This window comes from Aythya ferina, assembly GCF_964211825.1.
Source record: "Aythya ferina genome assembly, chromosome: 12".
Lineage (NCBI taxonomy): Eukaryota > Metazoa > Chordata > Aves > Anseriformes > Anatidae > Aythya > Aythya ferina.
The window spans coordinates 20,722,999-20,738,446 of record NC_140308.1 but is presented as its reverse complement, the minus strand read 5'-3'; the positions used below and the strand labels follow the sequence as shown (position 1 = coordinate 20,738,446).

General features: G+C 40.7%; 1 long non-coding RNA gene across 2 annotated transcripts in view; it reads left to right on the top strand.

Annotated features, from left to right (window-relative positions):
* The first annotated feature begins 461 nt into the window (after positions 1-461).
* LOC311443148 overlaps positions 462-15,448 on the top strand; it is a 136,764-nt gene continuing 121,777 nt past the window's right edge. Inside the window, exon 1 of one of the 2 annotated variants that reach the window (XR_014697095.1) lies at positions 462-793. This is a non-coding gene — a long non-coding RNA (uncharacterized lncRNA). Of the gene's footprint in view, positions 794-10,039; positions 10,251-15,448 lie in introns of those variants that run through there. The other variant, XR_014697096.1, reaches the window with a different exon arrangement.

The window sequence follows — 15,448 nt, the reverse complement described above, 5'->3', positions numbered from 1 at the left end:
GAAACAGCAGGCTGAACTCCCTCTGCCTGGCTATGGCACAGCTGCATTTTGTGTGCTCTCTCTCCCTGGGCGGCAGCTGTCCCCAGGGGATGGTGTTGGACCTTACTGGGGTCCATGGGCTCTGCTGTGCTGTGGGGAACACCAGCTGTTGGTAGGCCTGAGGACTGCTAGTGACTCTATGCCACAGAAGGCTTCACACCAGACAGCTTTCTGAGGTAGATTATCTGTTGTACGTTGGTTTTGTTCCTTAGGTAGAGTTTTTCTTTTTCTTTCTGCCACAGAGCTAGAGAAAGAGGCTACAAGTTCTGGATGAGTGGAGAGGGGCTGTGGCTTTCCCTGGATGCAGAGTGGGGGGCGTGAGATCACAAGCCCATTATGTTTGAGGCCTAGGCGCTCTGAGGGGCTTGTGGCTGGTGTGAAGGCAGGGGAGCTTGTCCCCATGCTGCCTCGATGCTGGGGAGCCCTGGTGGCAGGAAGAGGAGTCCAAGGCACCACTTTCAAAGCATGAGGGCCCCCTTGAAGGGTGGCCTGTGGGCATGTCATCTGCCAGCTTCAGCCTAGTCCCCACCGCTTTGTTTTGCACGTGTACATCTCACTTCCCAAGACATCTAAGAGAGCTTTAAATTAGCCTTTCCTTTTACTAAAAACTAGAGCATGTATTTACTTCTGCTGAATGTGCATCTGCAAGCTGCTGGAGCACCCTAACCGTGTGTATTGGTGTTTAACATCCGGGAGAGAGTACATGAGGCAGAGGCAGACCTGCTGGCACTGCTTCAGGTTTCCTTTGATCCTGGTAAGTCGATTCTATCATTTCTTAGGCCCCAGAAAGCTCTCAGTGAGCCTCTAAGGCTCCACAGGTTACAGCTCTAAAGGGCTCAGCAAGGCAGTGACAGTGGCCATGTTGATACAGTTCCACACCACACAGGGGCTGTGCTGAGGGTTCTCACATGGTGGGAGGCAGCACAGCATGCAAGCATGCTCAGTGCCTTGGGGTGAATATCCCCAAGCCACACAGTCACCCCATGGCAGTGAGCTTGCCTGACAGAGCAGCCTGCTTTTCTGGAGAAGGGCTCTTTGCCGTGGTTGATGCATCTGAGCTTTCTGGTGTGGTGGGCACAGGCCTTTGGACTTATGCTCCGTGCCAGGAGGAGGACGGGTATCAAAGAGGTGAAATAGCAGGGGTGGAAAAAAGAGGATTGTTTTCTGGTAGATGGAGTGCTTCAAAACTTTATGTGTGGGGAAAAAAGCACAATTATACATCTGCCAGGTTCACAGAGCCCCTTTCACTGTAGCCCTGACCCTGTGCACGTGTTGTTGGTGCTCAAGAGGTGCAGAGTTGCCATTACACAGTGCTGCCAGTCTAGAGGTTCTGCAGCCATGCAGTGGAGCAGATCAGATGGAATTTAGTTAAAAGACTTTGATAATATGCAGAACAGGCTGTAGGCATGTTAATTGTTTTGTCTGCATGGTCATTAAAATTTGTATTGTTTTCCATCATATCTGAAAAATAGTAAAAACAGCTTCACAAATGCCATGGCATTTACTCAGTGTTGACTCACTGGAGGAATAGTGTGGCCCCTGCAGAATCAGCAACAGCATTTTTTTTGCAGCAATATAAAACTCACATTTTGTAAACCACTACCCATGAACACTTCTTTGAACAGCTTGTAGGATGGGAGTGAAGGAAAGTCTCAGATTTGTTTAGGTTCTCTGCTTATACTCTAGTTCTGCCTACTTGTGGGACTTTTCCCCTACAGTCTCTCTGCTACAGATTATGGGATTTACATGTTGATGGCTCATGGTAGGTGTAAAGAGGATAATATTTACTTTCTTGTTGAGTGTCATTCAAACTGACGACATTCCAGGGCTTCAAAAGCCATAGGTAGGAGGATTTCTAACTGTAACACCTACCTATGCATTTAACCTTTTTATAGAAGAATTTGAGCTCTCAAAGTAGTTTGGACTATTGCATGAGGAGTTAAATCATTTGTATTTCTCACTGTCAAATAACTGGAAACGTGTGTGTGTGGGGGTGGGGGAGATAAAGTTATTAACTGAAAATCTTAAAACTGCCTATGAGATATGTGAATTTTAATTACACAGTAATATAGTAAGGTTGCTGTGTGTAAAATGAACCTGATTTTGCATTTCTCTTAAAATCTATGAAAACATGGGGAAAGAGGATATAAAAATGTTTCTACACAATGTGATTTATGTGACATAAATACAAGGTGCTAGTGTATTTTTTCATTTCGCATTCTAAAGTCATGTGTGTCTCATTCAACTCTCAGATGAAGAAATTCTTCTAATTCTACTTTTTGAAACAACGTATTGCACTAAAATTAGTTGCATTGACAGGGGTATGGAATTGCCGTGCTTGGGAACATGGAGAGCTGTTTGTTTGAAAAATACACACAAAGAAGTTTTTGCATTTCTACAGGCTTTCTATTTTGAGCATGCTCAGTGGCAATAAATTTGAATTGCCATCTCTTACATGCATGTAGGTTTTGCAAGCCAGCAGGAAGTTATTAACCTATCGCTTATGATTAAGATGACAGTGATGTTTAGATCCAGAACTCAAGTAGAATGTGCATCACAATTGGATGCTGCTGGATAACAGTCCCAGAAGCTTCTTTATGATATGTGATGGATCTATAAGACAACTGTTTCAGGGCACTTTTGTGTATATTGTTAATATGATGCGTGATGACGTGACCAATTATAGTAAGCTAATGTTCAAACAGCATGTCACAACCTGTGTATCAATGTATTAGATATCTCAACAAAAAAAATGAAAGTGAGAGCAAGATGTGCTGAAGAGTCATTGACCTCATAAAAGGTCAAAATCCTTTTATACTGACCTCCCTTCTATGACATAATAATTAGAACATTATTTAGATCTGTGAGAGGGAGAATTTGCTCTAATCTTTAAAAATGTGATTTGATTTGTCAGAAAAAAGCTTGTTGGAAATTTCCAGAGGTGGAAAAATTAATACATAGAAGAGTCTGTGGTGCTAGAACTGTTTCCAAATTCCTTTATGCAGATTGCTTTGTTCTCAAAATGAGTGGTTGGGTTCAGGTGAGGAGAAACCACAGCCTTGAACCTCTCTTTTCAGCCTAGGCTAGGAAAATTGGCAGCAGAAACGCTCCCTTGGGCTGTAGATGTACAAACTTCCCTTGTTTCCAGGGTAGAAGGGAGAGTCAGGCATGGGCAGTTGTCCTTCCTGTTGCCTGGGAAGTGCTTGAGGAGCACCAGCCCCAGAATGGGTTTGTGATATCTCTCAGTGCTGAGCTATGTGCTTTGGGGTCCTGCAGTCACCTGGAGTGATCTACGTTGGCTAGATATCACAAGCAGTGACTGCTCTTTATAGAAATGATATCCTTCCCACACTTACCCTGACATGGAAAGCATCTTGTCTGTTTGGCTTTTACATCTGTGGTGTAGATGATGGAAATTGTAGTCTGCTCCTGAGGAAAACGTTAGTATATGAAAGCAAACTGCCTTGAAGTTGCATACCACACATCTGTTTCTGCAGACGGTCAAACACAGTGTGCAGGGCCAGCATCTCAGCAGTATGTGATGGCAATGAGGTGATCTTTCCACTTTAGAACACTTCAGGGTCAGTGTGGTCATTCTGGGTACTTTTATAGAGGATTTGTGAACCTACAGTTCTGTTCTGTGAGCAGAAACTGTTATGAGGTAACATAAGTTGAGAGGTAACCTTTCAGCAGAATGGTTTGAGTTAAAATAAAGGAATTGAAAAAGAGTACAATGACCAAAAAAATCTATAAAAATGCAATTGCGCTAATATAATTTTATCACTTATTTAAAAATTTAGTCGACCCAAAAGACTACCAAGTGTGAAATTAAGGAACAGCTCCTCTACTTTTATGGAAATCACTCTTCTTCACTTGTCTAATAGCCTGATTTTGTCAGATCATTTATTTCCATGGTTTTAAAATGAGCTTGACAGACAGAATTTTATAATACCACTTTACTGCAAATAAGAACATCATTTTCGCTTATTAAAACTGAAGCTTAGAGAAAGCATTAAAATTAACAGTTCACTCTGCTTTAACCTTTTGAATACTACTGCGACTTTACACTCCAGACTATGTGTAAGGAAAGACTCAGTGGCTGCTGGGTATGTAACTCGAACAGAGCTCCAAAAGGACAGCCAGGCAAGGAACTGCTCTGGTTGTTCCTACGATGTGCACGCACTTGCCTTGATAATTCTGTCTATACAAACATTTAAAACACCACTGAGAAATTAATGGTTGCTCCAGTCAAGGTGACTTCAGGCATCAGAACAGAGTAGTAAAGAGAGGTGGTGAGTCAGTATGTTATTAGCAAACATGGTCTGAGATTATAGGCATGTATCTTCATACAGCAAACATCATGAAATGCAGCTCATTCTACTAACAGATGTTTCACTTTCAGTATGATTTTCTTTTCTGAGCAATGAAAACTTTGACTGATCTTGGAGGTCACTGATGGATGATGAATTCTCTGCTCCATAGCTGGCAGTAACTCAAACATCATGGCAATGGTGGTAAGACACATCCTCCCCCCAGGCTGGCTTATCTCCAAAGAAGAATGTCATCTTCACAGCTACAGCTGGACCTTATCCGCTGAGGGGGAGGGGAGGGTATTCAATAATAACAGTTTAGATCAGGTTTTTCCATGCATGTTCATGCAGCCTTGTTTTGCTCTCAGTTGTGTGCCTGGAGTTACTCATTGCCATCAGTTCTTGCCCTGGTGTTACATTCTTTTTTAAAAGTTAATTCAGTGAAGGAGCAGGAGTCCCAGGCCAGGCAGTGCTGCTGTGGTTCAGGCTGCTCCCTCTTAGCAAAGCCATCCTTCTGCTAACAGTGGTTATTCCTTGAAGATGATAAAAATAGATTTTCTCTTTACATTGTCAACATTTTGGTAGGTAACAAGGACAGATCCCTTCCAGGATCTTCACTGGAAAAACTGATTCAGACTGTGGTAAGGCATTCACACCCTTTCTCTGCCAGCCCATACAAACTAAAAATGAAGGCAGTAGTACAAGAAAACTGGCTGCCAAGTGAACTGAATTAGTATCTCCCTTCAGAGGTTTCTGTACCGTGGCCCTTAGACTCACCGATCTGCAGGTCAGCAGAGGGTATCCATCTCCTCTCCAGCCCCACTGAGGTTTCCTAAAGTTTCAAAACAGGAAGGCTGGAGGGGGAAAGACTCAGTCTGTCCTTTGTGTTTAAATGAAAAGGAGGATGAATAGGTGAATGTTTGCTTCTAGTTTTGACTACAGAGTTCATCCATCTTTAATCCAACACTTCTTCTCACCATCTTGACATAAGATTTTGGTAAACTTCATTTCTTGCTGTCAAATGTTCTGCAATGGTGAAGATTTTCCATGCAGTTTTCATGCAAAGCTTTTCGGTGTAGCTAGGGTTTCATTTCATTAGTTTTTAAAAAATACCTATACAAACTAATAACTGTACTTTTGAACCCCTCCAAATGAAAGAATTGTATAATGGCACTGTGTTATCAACATTTCATTGTCCTTGTCAAAGCCTTTTAGTCTTGTAACAGTTCATTACAGTGAGAGAATGTGCTAGATGGGAAGAGCATGTATCTCAGAAATTTCTCCACCAGCATTTGCTGAAAGTCCAGATTTAGTTTGAGTTCTAATTGCTGTATCCTTTTGGTCTGATTAAACCATCATTCCTTGCCATTAAGGATCAATCCTTTGGACTGGAGGTTGAGAATCAAATTGCCTCCGTGCCCTGAAGTCTGAGAATCAAATGAAGAAGTTTACTGCATGGATTCTTCAAATTTTAGTTGAACTAAGTCTAAAAAATGACCAGAGAACTTTTTTACTGTGGTAGGGAATTAATCTGTCATTCCTTCAAATGTGTACAAGAGAGACTACACAGAATGGAGTAAGGTATGGTCATGTTATTGGAAAAGGTACAGCCTTGTATCATCTTCATAAATGAAAAAAGCCCTTCGGCAGCCCAGACTGAAATTAAAGCTGATGGTACAGGAATGTCTAGCAGCCTAAGTTTATAGTTCATCTACAAACTTGATATGAGATAAGGAAAACAAATTTCTATCAGGAATCCTTTGACAGCAAGTATGGAATGAATAAACTTTTAAATTACAATTTCCCATCATTGGGCATCTAAAAAGGACCATTAAGATAAGGTAAAGATACGTTGTTGTGAACCACAGCTGTAATAGCCAATTAGCTATCCAGTAAGTTAGCATGCCAGAAAGGTACCATCAGTTCTGAATTAATATGTGCTGCAGCTTTCTCCAACATACCAAAAGAAATACAGCAATGGAGTTACAAGTGAAGACGAGGCAGTGTTGGAATTGCTTGCTATGCAGGGAAGTTTTTCATAACACGACACTGTCTTGCAAAAAGTTCAGGAGCAGGAATCGTGAATAAGAAATCCTAGCATTTCTTCTTGGATTTGAAGAAAAAACTGGAAATCTCTGTATTTTTCATCTGAAAAGAAAGGCTTTCACATTTCTGGCTTCCCCAGAAAACACGCTAAAGCTGAGCTTTTAAATTTAGTCACAAGAACTTGAAGGGCTCGTAGGAAGCATCAGAGCTATTCTCCTGCCCTGGGGTGGTGTAACTGATTGCTTCTGTGTCATTCCTGGCAAATGCTTGTCTCATTTTTGTTTAAAAACATCATTTGGGAAAACTGTACAATATGTCCAGGAAATCTCTTCCTGTGCTTCACTGTTTTTGCCACACAACAGTTCTTTCTTAATATTCAGTCTGACTCTTCCTTCCTGTAATTTAAACCTGTTATTTCATGCTCTATTCATCGTGGCTTAGACCAGCTCCATTCCTCTTTTATGCAGCCTTTAATATGACTACAAACTGTTATCAGGTTAACATGTAACATACCTTGCTCTTTCCTTCACTGGCTTAATAAAGCTGGTTAATTAACCTGCTAGGTTATGGCTTCTTGATTTGTCATTGTATCTAGATTTTTTTCCACTTGGATCACAGCCTCACTGAAGAAAGGTGCCCCACACTATCACCTGGGGCTTTCTCTCTGTTGAGCAGAATTACTTCATTTGTTCATTTGTGTGTTGTAGTATGTCTGTGTTTGTAATGCATCTGAGCATGGTGTTACATATTATTTATAGCCACAGAACATTGTCAGATCTTTTCTTAATTTATCCAGCTCTTCCTGTAGCTTGATATGCATACAGTACATTCAGGGTTCATTTTGATAGTGAAGCACTGATAATTACTCTCTATGTATGGTTTTCAACCAACTTTGCATCCCTCCTATTGGATTTTCAACAGCATTGTGGGGGACATTGCATTGGAAATCAGGAGCAAGTGATAGTTATTTAGATGTGCTTGAGTGAGTATAGATGTATTAATATGTGTTTGGGTTTTCTGACTGTTCAGTGAATGGATGCACATTTTTACTGGTGCAGCTGGTGCTTTTAAAAAGTGATGCATAGAAATTCACTTGCTAATGAAAATTGTGAAGATATCATAAAGTAAAGAAATGGGTTATTGGGTTCAGAAAAGCAAAAACGAAACTGAATCTAATTACCAAAGAGAAAGGTGTGCTGCTGTGAATTTGATTGAGATTTTATGTAAATCCCGTCCAGCTAGTCCACTCCAGCATTTGATTTACAAGTCTAATGGATAGTAAGGAGATGCAGACGGCAGGCTGTCTGTAAGCTGTAGAGCAGTTGCTCTGGTGAGCTACTAAGTTAAGTGAATGACAGACTCTACTGCAGTTTTTGTCTATGGTATCTGGTGTTAGGGATGATCAGGATGCAGCGACCCAAAGCTCTAGATTCATGGCAGTACTTTTTGTGTAGAAAGTAGAGTTCTGAATCCTACAGGCACACCCTACTTCGCAGCGCCAGTTGTCAAAACAACATCGTAAAAATAGGAGTATTAATTGATACACACCAATCACTTTTATTTATGCACTTAGTAGTTTGCCAGGCTTTCAGGTATCAGCAGCCTGTTCGAAATCTTGATTTTATCAACTTAAGGTCTCTGCAGTCTGAAGTTCATTCCAGCATTGAAGCTGTGTCAGATGGAAGTGACACAGGGGTTTTTGTGTTTGAACCAATCCAGCAAACACCACAGCGATCTCTTCTGCTTTTTATGTTGCTGCTTTCTCTGTGACTCACAAACCAGAGAATTCCAGATGTTTTGTATTCTTCAGTGAAATTTATTGAGTTAGGGGAAGAATTTCACCTGTAACATTAGATTATTCTTTCTGAGCGGAGCTCTAGACAGTTCCAGCTCGCAGTCTGCCTTCACAACCAAGACTACCTCATGGCAAACTCCTTAAACTACACCACTAAGAAAATAAGCTCGCTCTTACAGCAGGAAATGTGTATTTATTGAAAGAGAGGCTTAGTGTAAGGGATGTAACTATAATTTGTGCCGTAAGCTGTCCACATGTTTTTATGCACAACTAGAAAATCTCGTTGGCTTTTGCAAGCCTACTTCCAATTTCAGTATTAGTAGAATAAATTTCAGTTCACTGTTCTACTCCTACCCAGAGGCAGATTAAACTGGGGCGATTTTGTATACAAAAGAACAAGCCTTTAAGGGTGGCTTTTGACTCTGTGTTCTCCATAACATGCTTTATAATGTCGTATAACGTGAGTTAACTTGGAAATTGTGGAAAAACTTAAGGTGAGGAAAAAGTGTGGGATTTGTTCACATCAGGGAGGCCCGGGCATGGTCTCCCGAGTGGTTTGAGCTGCTGAAACTCAACTGGCTGCAGTGGGTTCTGCTGATTTAGATCATGCGAGTGGCTGGGCTTAGACTGCAGTGGTGGTGTTAAGGCATATTCAGGCAAACCCTTTATTCATCAGTTCTGTGATGAGCACTTCATGCACAGCGTCGTCTTTATCATTCCTCCCCATAATTCAATGTTAACATTTTCCCTTTCCTTGGTCTTTAAGATGTAAATAATCATCTGATTAAATATCTCTTGAGAAGATTATGCTATGGATAGAGGACTGTCACTGCGCCCCTCACAATCAATGTTTCACTTGTTTATGTGATATATGTACACCTGTGAGTAGCAGCCATTACCCATGATTGCAGCGTGGGAGACTCCTAGCTTCAAACAGAACCATGCAAAAATCTGTCTTTTTAAAATAGTGTCTTTTTGCAAATGCAAGAGTGAAGAAAGGCACTGACTGTAGTTAAACAAAGCAGCATTAATGCGGAGTAAAAAAGGTTGTAACAAGAGTGTAACAGTTACTGGAACAGCTTTGATCCCTCCAATGCTGTTATCCCTGTGGCTTACAGAGAACGTCTTACCAGGAAAAAATTGATTTCTTAAAAATAAAATTCTGTAATGTCTAATGCTAGATACACCAGGTTTTAGTGAGGCATCAGGTAGCTTTGCTTACAAAATCTTACCTGAGAAATTAATTCACATCTGAAATTGCTGAATAGAAATGCTGCATGTGGATTGAACGCCCAGCTAGAGAGCTGTACAGAGTAGAACAATAAAAGGCAATGTATCAAGTGTAGAGAAGTTTCCTACTAATTCAATGCAGGGAATAGGGTTAGGTCCAGTGTTACTTAACATCCTCGTTAATGATCTGAAAGAGGAAAGTAAACAGCCGGTTAATGAAATTCACAGATGATACTAAATTGGAGACATTATAAATATCATTGAAGGCAGTGAAATAATAGAAAGGAAACTGAGATCAGAAACATGCTGAAGAAATCAGGAAAGGAATGTCAGCTGCGACAAATGTAAGGTAATGCCCTGGGGGAAAATGGAAACAACTCTGGTGTCTGGAAGGGGAAGCATGACAGGCAGTATCAGAGGCAGATTTCAAAGGTACCCCAATTCTGCCATGCAGCCTGGCATGGACCAAACTCCAGCAATCCACAGCAGCTTGGCACCTCATCTACAGAGCAGCACTAACGACCAGCTGCTCTGCACCACAAGGTGGGAAAAGACTGATGTTGACCTGGTAAGATGCCCTCCCTGGAGCCAAGGACACCTCTCCTCCCAGGAAATCCTGTTGGGCGTAAAACTGGCTTTGCGGATGCTTCGTGTTGCCTCTGAGAGGCAGAGCAGCTTTAATGGGCTGAGAGTTGGACCTGGAAGATGGAGGAGTACTTATGGTAGCTTGCAGAAAGAAAGGCAAGGAAGAGAAGAAAGTGACAGCATGAAGATTAAATGTTATTCGGAGGGAAATTCTAGCCTGGATGTCAGGGGAGAAGCTTCTAATGGTAAGATGTGATTAATCTGCAGGACGGTCATCTGAGGGAAGTAGCGAAACCCCATCACTTAGGAGATTTAAACACTGAATGGGGAAAGCACTGGAAAACATGGCAGGAAACTATTTTTAGTAGGGAGGGGTGGACTAGGTGTGTGTTCAGCTGGTCTGCTTGGTCTTATCAAACCGAGATAAAAATCTCCAGTATCTTTCTTTATCACAGAGTGCTCCACATAAAGTGGTGATTCTGGAGGACATTTGTATGTCTTGGTCAGAGAAGCATTTTCACCAAAATACCTTTGCTGCACCATAATGAGCTATACTCAGTAACTTTACAAGCTTTGTTTCTTATCTGTGGCTGAATGGATGTCAGTCACAATGAAGACTGAGGGAGAGCAGCATTAAAACTCTCCTTTGCTCTGTAGACCTATCTTTCAGTACACACATGCTCTTATTTCTGTGCAGAGAACATTCAAAATGGTTAGCATGGGTGCAGAAAATTTTACTACTGTAACTACGGCAAAAGGCTACCTGTCAGGAAAATAAATGCAAGTAATCTAACTTAGATATGAATCTGGCTTTGAACTGGAGGAGCCATTCAACCATGCTGTAAGAAGGCAGAGTTCCCAGTGACGTCAAATTCTTGTGCCGGGGTAGGATTGGGTTGTGAACCAAATCCACCACGTTTGAACCAAACACACTGGAAGTAAACTGCAGCTGCTAGACTATAGAGGAATATGAAAATATGACTGTGTGTTGTCCTATTAGTTTCCAAATAATGTCTCCAAATGAATTTAAGGAGGTAAAAAGCCTAAAAGAATGGCAAAGAATTTATAAAGGTCTTAAAGGGAAATATGTATTCTCTAAGAATAGAGAGAACATTTGGAAGTTGCTAAATGCAAAATCTTGCCAAGCAAGTCATCTTCTCAGTACAAAACCTCACATTGTGATGGCTTGACTCATCCTTCCAGGATCTGATTGGACAAACTATAGATGCAAAATATGGATGAAAAGATCTCCCAGCTGGCATGTTGCAAATACTGGTATGAGTGCTTTGTCGGGGGGGGGAAGTTAAATCCTTCTTTTCGACTTGCACTTCCTGGGACTACCAATGAGGCTGGGGGCTTGACTAATGGTTGATCAAAGGTAGATCTACTGTGAAATTTTCAGTAATGAGTTATGGAGTGGCATTTTCTGGCAGGTTTGCCAGACATGCAGATTCCTGCTTTATGCATGATGGCACCTACTGCTTGCATGTGTGCACATGCAGCTGTATTCAGATGTGATAGCACCATAGTAAATACATGTTTAAGATGTGCATGTCTGAGTGTCTGAGCATGTAACATGGTTGATCAGATGTACAATGCACATAAAGCTGTAGGCTTACAGGATCAAGTAGAAAATCTGATCCCATGTGTTTGAGAGCCACTCCATTAAGATTTGCACTTGAGGAAAGATATTAGATGTTGTGTAGTACTTGATCATAACAACCTGGCCTGCCCTTGATTATTTTATTTTTTTCTGGCAGATATGTTGATGAAACAATTTGGTTTCTTCTTCAAGACCTTTTTATTTCAATAATTGGATGCATATGTCTTCTGTCAGTCTCCAAATGCACTAAGGGAAAGTTCAAGAGCATAAGCACAGCCTTAATTTTCTTCCTACTTACACCAAATGATGGCAGTACACTGAGCCAGTTCCAGCAGTGAGGGTGCATCGGGAAGTAGTTTGGTCCTCTGATTGTGGCGCATCAGCTAGCATTAGTAATAGGAGCCTTAATTCAAAGAGAGGTTGTTTCCTAAAATCATCTCCTAATGGTGCTGAGATACTGTAGTTATCCCAAATACAAATGTCTGCTGTGCCTCAGACATCACAGCAAGGTACCTACTGTGTAAATGTGGACTTCTTAAAGAGATCTCTGTGAGTTGATCAAAGCAGCAGATAATGGGATGTCATTTAAAGGATTTAAAAGTGAATAGGAAAGAATTGGCATTAGCTGGGGGAAAATGTATGCTGGCTTTTGCTGATACCATTCAATGTGATCTAAGATGTGAAGTCTCAACTGATGAGGTGTTTGCAAAGGGCTAGCATATCCCCGAGGCTCTCGGCTGGGAAATCAGCCGGGTGCTGCCCAGGGCCAAGGCAGTGGTGCTCCAGCCTCCCTGTGCTGCAGAGCCTGCGGCTTGAGTGCACCAAGCAGTGTTTGAGGAAGGACTTTACTCCACAGGTGTGTAGCAGGGCTAGAGAAGATGTGAGGGCAACAGGAACAGCGGTCAGCCCCACACAACTTGGGATGAGCTGCTTGGGATGATCCCTGTAGGGTTAGGTCAGACAGTTCCCTGTTCCCTTCAGCAGGGTGGGTGGCTGTGCCCCCTGCGTGGGACAGCTTGGGGACCGAGCCCTACAGCAAAGTGATACAGCAGCAAAGTGATAATGCCATTCCTTCATGTGGCATCACTACAGTCTTCTGAAAAAGGAAAACTAAAAACTATTCTGCATGTATCTAGTACGGTACGCCATCTGTGTGCCTCTCCTGCATTTTAACCTACCATGAATATAGGAATCTAGTTTCATACTGCTGCAGTCCCAAACCATCAAGTGTATTTATATAGCAGTTATGGAGTTGCAGTAGCTGATAATTCACCCTCACAAACAAAACTTAGCTGAATTTTCTTTGTCATCCCTAGTAGAGTCATTCTGTTGGTAACAGCCAAAGCAATTGTAGAATACATATGCATGTAAGCACACCAATTTTGCACCTGCATTTGAACTTACTGGAGTTTGTACTAACAATATTAACTGTATAACCAAGAAGAGGTCTGATGCAGAGCTTGCTGAAGTAAATTAGACCCTTGTCATTCCTCTCCCTGGCTTTGGATAAGATCTTCATTTCATTTAGTAAATGCTAGGACCTAAATCTTGTGTAACTATTTCTTCTACTCCAAAAATCTGACAGCAAAATGAAATGCAATAGTTTTGCAAAACTGACAATTTAATAATAATTTTGTAATAAAATAATACCTTATTCTTATATTTCATTTTCATCTGTAGATTTTAGAGTGCTTAAAAATATCATTTCAATTTTACAAATGGTAAGCTGAACTTTTGAGAATTGCGTTTTAAAATCAAGTATACTGTATATAGTGTATCAATCATTTGGAGAACACGGTACATGCTCTAGTTTTTCACAAGCTGTTTTAATAAAAGAAAGCATTCATGACTAACAAAGAGTGTCAGTTCATATGTATCTTCTTTACATTTCCTGAATGAGCCCACTGCATATCTTGAATATTTCCCTGAGTAGGTGAGCAGGGAGAATGTTTGCCCCGTGGTGCCGTGAACTTCCTATCTTTGTTACCAGCTGCCAGCACACTGGTGCACTACATGGCTGTTGTTGGACCCATTCTACAGGGGTGGAAACTCGGGGACAAGAAGGGAAGAGATCATATAAAGACACCTTTATTGTCAGACCCTCAGAGTTAAGTAAAAGTTGAACTTCCATTGAAGTTTAGGAAACCAAACGTCTGGAAGGATTTAAGTTTTGGTGATTGCTTTAGAAGATGGTAATAAATCAACAACTGTGATTTCTAAACCTGTGCTCCAGCAGCCTTGTATTATGTAACTATTCCAGTTCTGTTAGAAAGAGAACTTCTCCTAGAGTCAGTGTTGATGTTAACCTCTAATAGAGCTACCCAGATATAAAAATTTCCTTCAGATCAGCAAGGCTCTCCAGTCTGCTCATATTTCCTGAAGATTTATGAAGTGAGCTTTGAAAGCGAACTTCATCTTTGATGGCTGCATTCTGGCACCACGTCCCACAGTTTGACAGGATGCTTGAGTTTTTTTGCTGACTTTCAGATAATTACTCTGAATTTTGCATTTTGGATTAAGCCTTCTATTAGTAATTTCTAAAAAATGTTAACAAAACATTTCCAGGAAATTTGGATTTTACTAAAAATGAACTGCTTAATTTCTACTCCGCTGCATTTTATGTTTATATTATCTAACAATTCTGTCTGTACCCAGTATCCTTTCTGATTCCTTGATGGGTATTAATGATGAACTGCTTCTCAGGTATCTAAAATATTTAAATGCCCTGTTGGTCATGTAAGTATTTTTGGAGCCCATCAAAGAATGAGGCATTCATGGAGTATTTTCCTACTTGGTTCTGAATATTTGAAAACACCTGGACTGGAATGGTGCAAATAAATGACATCTGAACAGAACCTGAAAGCTGGAAACAATTAAGCTCACTTGAGAGGAACAAATTTCCTCCAGTGTTTGATGGAACTCCTCATGACATTCAGTAGAAGTCCTCATAAGTCCTGGAGTTGTTGGAGATAGTCAAACTATTTACCTATATTTTGGGGCTGAGACTGAGGCTAGAGAAAGCTTTTTAAACTGAGAAACAATTTTGTCAGGGCAGGCAGATGTTGTATTGCAAAACCCTGGGCTTATTAGCAAGAAAGAGTTTCTTTGCCCATCTTTCCTTCTTTCTCTGCACTACTGATTACCCTGGTCGGATGGTCTCCTATATCTCTCGGAAATGTCTTACCTTTCTTGTGTAACAGCAAAGAGCTGTTTGCAAAGCAGCCCTGCACCAAACAGTTTTACTTTCTTGTGGCCTATATTCAGTAAACCTAATCAGCATTTATAAATCAGAACTTTAACGTAAAGTAAAAGTAGGATTTTATAAACTAAACCAGTATTGTATAGCTTCAGAGTAATAAATCAGTCACTTGTATCCTAAGTGCAAAGTGAGGATTTATAAATCAAAGCATTTTATTTAGGAATTTATCTGCGTGATTTGTAAATCTGCTGTAGAATTTGTAAATCCAGATTGGGGTATGTAAATCCATTTCATGACTTATAAAGCAGTTGAATGTTTTAGCTAAATCTAATGTTAAAAATAATGATTTCTGAATCAAAACTTTCTGCTAAAGATTTACTGGCGAGTTTTATAAATCAGAGGCAAGATATATAACTCAAACTCTGAGAAGTGCAGATTTATAAATCCAACTTGTAAATCAAAAGAAAAAAACATCATGTTTTACACTAAATAATATTTTACAAATGGCACCTCATACATCATGCAATTGCCACAAATCATCTGCATAGGAGTCAAGGTACATGAAGTGTGACTGAATCAAAAAGAAAAACTGAGAAAGACCTCACAGTGGGTTAAATGCTCAGCTTGAGCCTTCCAAGATT